Consider the following 6,513-nt stretch of genomic DNA (forward strand, 5'->3'; position numbering starts at 1 on the left):
TATTCAAATGATGATTATGAATATGACTCTATTTATATAAAAATGGTGCAAAGTTTGTTCTCTAGAAAAATAGAAAGCCTATCAATTTCAGATAGCATACTCATAGTCACATGTATCCCCATACAAACTTCAAGGAAACCATTCCGTATAAGGTGCATAGGATTGAAGAACTTGCCACCCTTTATCTTCCTCCCCATAAAAATGGGACCATGCTAGGGAATGTACTATATTTTATTGGAATACGCAAAGAGAATAATAATGACTATTATTGTATGCTTCTTGATTCTGAAGAGTTTCAACCTATGAAGCTACCTAGGTTTAATACCAAAAGTATTCAGAGAATGCTATAAAAGCAAAACAATATTCCTACCACCAAATGATAACTTTGTACAAGTCTAGGCCTCTAGTATGGAAGGAATTCTCATCCATTACAACAAAAGGATATAGCTGCATATAAGGGTATCAGATTCGTCAAGCAAAAATTCCTCCAAAAAGAGACTTGCCGAGCCATCACATGTAGAGAAGTTGAATCTGTTAACGTTGGCACTAAGGAGATGTATGAAGTAGATATTATGATGATAAACCCATAAAGTCCAAGCTTGTACCAAAAGAACTTAAAAATGGTGAACAGGCAGCCACTATGGATGAGCTAAAAGAAGTTAACTTAGGAACTAAGGAGGATCTTCGCCTAACCTTCATTAGCTCCCTTTTACAAGAAGAACAGTTAGAAGAAATAAAAGAACTTCTTTGTGAATTCAGGGATTGCTTTGCCTTGACATATGCTAAGATGCCTGTCTTATTCACCTGATGTGGTAGTTCACAAGTTAGCCATCAAGCATGACCAAATACCTATAAAACAAGCTCTAAGGAGAATATGATTGGAGATTAAAGAATAAGAGACTGCATAAACCAAGAAGCTTATAGATGAGGGATTCATCTGAGAAAAAAAATATGCCAACTAGATCACCAATATTATCCCTGTTAAAAACAAGAATGGACATATTCATATCTGTATCGACTTTCAGAACCTCTACAAGGCATTTTCAAAAGATGACTTTTCACTCCCTGTATTCGAACTCCTGGTGGACAACACGTCCAACAACGACATGTTCTCCTTCATTGATGGATCATCAGGATATAATCAAATTAGAATGGCGCATGAGGATAAAAAAGCACTCATCATTCAGAACGCCCATCGACATTTTTTGTGATATGGTCATACCCTTTGGCCTGAAGAATGCTAGTGCCACCTATCAACAGGCAATGACTCATATTTTTTATGAATTAATACATAAAAAGGTCGAGTGCTATGTGGACGACCTTGTGGTCAAGATTATGGATCAAAGAGATCAACTAGATGACTTAAGGATTGTATTTGAAAGGATCAAAAAGTTTGATCTAAAGATAAACCCTCTCAAATGTGCTTTTAGGGTCTGCTCCGGTAAATTCTTAGGGTGTATTATTCATCATCGAGGTATTAAGATCGACCCCAATAAGATCAAAGTGATCACAGAGATGCCACCTCTAAAGAATCTTTGGAAACTTTCCTACTTTCAAGAACAATTGACTTTCATTCGGCGGTTCATATCGAATTTATCGGGTAGGTGCAAGCCATTCTCAAAATTATTGAAAAAAGATGTCTTCTTCAAATGGGATGAAGAATGATAGGAAGCATTTGATAATATTAAAAGATACTTGTTAAACCCTCTTATTCTTACGGCTCCAATTTCAGGGAAGCCTCTTATACTATACACAAAAGCCCTAGAAGAGTCCCTCGGAGCATTATTGGCCTAATACAATAAAAAAGACAAGGAGAATGTACTATACTACATCAATCAGTGGTTGATCGGAGCAAAGATCTGCTATTCTCCAATTGAGATGCATTGCCTAGCATTACTTTATGTAGTTCAGAAACTCCGCCACTACATGCTCTATCACAAAGTTACATTTATATCAAAGATCGATCTGCTAAAGTTCTTGATGATAAGGCCAGCATTGACAGGTTATTTAGCTAGGAGGGTATGGATACTACTATAGTTTGATATCATATATATGCCATAGAAGGAAGTGAAAGGGAAAGCCTTGGAATATTTTCTCGCCGCACATCCTATCCCGGCAGACTCTCCACTCAATGATGATTTTCCTAATGAACAAATCATGCAGGTCGAGAAAGAGGAGAAATTACCATTCTGGGAGATATACTTCGACGGTGCATCATCGATTAAGCCTGCCCAACCTCCAAATATTGTAAGGGTCTATGCCGGCATCGGTCTAATTTTTATAGCACCTAAGGGAGGCATAATAAGGTTTTCATTCAGTTTGACTAAACCTCAGACCAATAATGAGGCTGAGTATGAAGCTCTCATAATAGGGCTAGAGATTGTGATTGATGCCATAATCCAAAATCTCCAAATCTTTGGTGATTCCCAACTTGTTATAAATTTGGTCCTCAGCATTTAGAAGGTTGGCAAAGTTGAATTGGTCCATTATCACCGATGATCCCATGATCTTTCTGAAACTAATGCCAAATATTAAAATAACCCAAGTTCCATGCAGACAGAATGCCAAAGTAGATTGTTTAGCCAAATTGGCCAAGGAGATGGCAAACACCAATGAGGGGAAGCCTATATTCTTCAGAGTTTACAACTGTCGGATCTTGGAGCCCGCTCTGTTATAATTCCCAAAGGCAGAGGGAATTCCAAGTCAATAGGATAAAACCCCAATTTACCCTCAACCTCTCCATCAGATCATTATGAAAAATTATCGAAAAGGATATCATATGACCAAGAGATATAAATCTAGTCAGGCTTCATAATCGTGGTTGCATTACTTAGATGTTGAAGTAAAAGGTGATTAGAGGCAACTCTTCATCGACTACTTCAAAGAAAGTAAACTCCCAACAGGCAAATCTCTTGTCATGCAAATTTGGAAGAGAGCATTATAGTATGCATTTTCCAATGACACATTATATAGACGAGCTTTTGATCAAATATGGCTAAGGTTCCTAGAGACCAAGGAAGCTGATAAAGTAATAGTAGAAGTTCATGAAGGACTTTGTGGTTCACATCAGTCAAGTCCTAAAATAGATGCTAAAATAAGAATAATGGATTACTATTAGCCGACAATGGTAATGGATTGTATTAATCATGCTAAGATGTGTCATGAGTGTCATATCCACGGTGATGTTATACATCAACAACCAAATCCATTGCACCCAATAATAATGTCCAGGCCATTTGAATGTTAGGGCACTGATATGATCGAGCCAATAGATCTGCCATCATCAGCGGGACACTACTTTATTCTAGTAATAATAGACTACAATTCTAAGTGGACAGAAGCGACTCCCTTTAAAGAAGTCATATTCGAGCATGTGATCAATTTCTTTACCCATAACATTTTCTACATATTTGATGTTCCAAGCCACATAATCTCAAGCAACGGTATTGCATTCAAAAGTACAAAAATTTATAAGTTTATTGATCGGCACAAAATTGATTGACGGTATTCATCCATATACAACCCAAGAGCAAAAAGCTTAGTAGAAGCCTCTAACAAGATATTGGTGAAATTATTGAAGAAGATCCTCATCAAGAATAAAAGAGAGTGGTATAGATGACAGAAGCACTATGGGCGTACCATATAACCTACAAAATGTTAACCAAAGCCACTCCTTATTCACTAGTGTTCGGGGTTGAAGCAGTATTACCACTAGAAGTTGACTACCATCACTCCGGGTAGAAATTCAGAAAAATCTCATTCAAGAGAAAAATGCTCGCCTAAGAATGGAAGAGCTCGACACACTTGATGAACTCAGAGCAAAAGCTCAACAAAACTTAGAAATCTATGAAGGAAGAATGGAAAAATCTTATAATCATATGATGCATCCTCAGGCATTCAAGAAGGAGAATTGGTACTGGTGCTGAGAATATCAATCATCCCACACCGAAGAATTGGTGGCAAATTTGTATCCAATTGGGAAGGCCCCTCATCATCGAGAAGGTGTACCAAAGAGGAGCATATCAGTTGATCGACCTAAACGATCAGATGCCTATGGTACCTATTAATGATCGATATTTAAAGAAGTATCATGCATGATAATTTTATGTCTAATGTACTTTATAATAATCAAAGTATTATATGCATATTTATCAAATCATGCTTATATTTATATTTTGAAATTCTCTTATATAGCAAGAATTCTTTTCAAAATCCTCCATCATACTAGGGTTATTTTAAACATTTATTCAGGTCGATATCACGCCATCTGCCGAGATCCCAAATAAATATTTAAAATTTCAAAGATACAAAGCTTATCTAAAATGTCCCTGTAAGATAAGGGGCATTTTAAATATCTATTTGGATTAATGTCATGCTATGCACTGAGATCCCCAAATAAATATTTAAAATCTCAAATTTTCAAATTTATTCTATCCTAAAATATCCCTATGAGACTAGGGGCATTTTAAATATTTATTCGGATCGACATCATGCTGTATGCTGAGATCCCTAAATAAATTTATAAAATTATCAACACAAATAGTATTATATGCTGAAGAATATAACAATCTTAGTTTTCAAAGTATATATAAGTGATCTTCAGAAAATTCAAGACATTACCTTCTCCAATTTACAAAAATTTGAAAGTCAGGAAAGAGACTTTTGCGGCTACACACTCTAACAAATTGAGCCGAAAAGGAAGTCTTCCAATATCTTGAAGCTTAAGAATCAAGTGGGTGTAAAAGGTTGGATCCAATAAGCCCAAATATGATCAAATCACTGGTAGCTCCATCTACTCAACACACCATAAAAAAGGTCATTGTAGAGGAACCCCCACATCGTCAACTCGTCAGTAAGGACTATAGAAAGTACGACGACTAATCCAACTCGACAAGTTCAAGTGATCGTAGTCTACAAAATTATCCTACTTGATCAAAGAATTAAAGTTCTGAAGGAAAGGAAGAGTCGCAAATAACTATCAAATGTATATAGGATCTAAATCTTAATAAAAAGGAGAATTGCAAATCTACCAACTTTGATAAAATTAACATTGGGAAGTGCATTTCCCATGGCTTAAGTCTGAAGTTTGAATGGGCGTAAAAGGTTGGATACAATACGTCCAAATATGGTCGGATCGCTGGCAGCTCTATCTACTCAACACGCCCTAAGAATGGCCATAATAGAGGAACCCCATCTCAACAATCAGAGGACAAAGAGATATAAAATCCTAGCTCTCCTAATCTTATGAACTCAAGTGACTCAGATTAAAGTCTCCTCAAGTGGTTAAGGATCAATATACTATCTATATTTGATACTATCAACTGAATCCAAAACCTGCAACTCCTTTTAATAAATTCATAAAGCACAAAGTGAGGATCAATGGAATTTTTCTTCAACAAGTCCATCAAAGCACAAACCAAAGGATTTAAGAAATAATCTGAAAGTTCATGTAAAGCTCAAGGCTAAACTAAGAGGATTCCATCATCAACAAGTCAATTATGCACAAAGCTCTAGACTGATGACTTTTTGCCATTGACCTAAAATGAACCTAAGTGGTTTAGGTCACCGGCATCTACCCCTTCATCAAGCCCACCAAAGAAAGAAGCATAGGGTCAAAGGTAAAACAAAAATCACTTGACAAGTTTGTTAAGACAAATTGGGTAATTCCCCATAAATGTCTATGGCATAAAGCACAGGGCAGAAGAAATCGGAATCTCAAGACTTAAGCTAAAGATACGAAAAAAGTATCCTAAATGATATCTACTAGTGTTCCTAAAGATTGGGGGCATTTTAAAAATTTATTTGGGTCGACATCGCACCGCATATCAAGATCCCAAAAAATATATTTAAAATTCTTGCCAAAATACAACCAAAGGAGAGAAAATGAAAGATCCTCCATAAATTGAGTGTGCTATCAACAAAAAGTGATTGTACAGAAGAAATATCACATCCCTACGTGATAGTGGCAAAGAAAAATATCAAGCAGATAAAAAAATGCTAGAAATAAAGGTGATGGTGGTGCAAAAGCAGAGCAAAAGGTGACATGCTATCCACTAGCATCAATCTATAGATCAATACTCTATGGACCTGAGCACGAAGTACTCTATCACTCTCATGTGATTCTCTACTTGACCAAGAGCAAATATACCAACTATACAAAAGATTACAAAGGAGCCATAAAGGCACAAAGATAGGTTCTTGGACATCTACAGATTGAAAACTTCAGTGTGACATCTAAGCAAACCTTTGGAGATCCACTAAATGAAAATCTTAGTGTGACATCCAAGCAAACTCTTGGAGATCCACTAAATGGAATACCTTATGTGACATCTAGAACAAATATCTATAGATCCATAGGGTGAATCAACATATAATAAATGTGATTTGCTCTAGATGCGTACTACATTTATTGGGGGGCATTTGTTGACATAAATAATAAAAAAACCATGTAATCCTGAAATCTATCTAAAAAGAAGAAGAAATCTGGCAACATACTTGTAGCTTAGTGCCGCT

Source organism: Dendrobium catenatum, unplaced genomic scaffold, assembly GCF_001605985.2.
Source record: "Dendrobium catenatum unplaced genomic scaffold, ASM160598v2 original_scaffold_3308, whole genome shotgun sequence".
Classification (NCBI taxonomy): Eukaryota; Viridiplantae; Streptophyta; class Magnoliopsida; order Asparagales; family Orchidaceae; genus Dendrobium; species Dendrobium catenatum.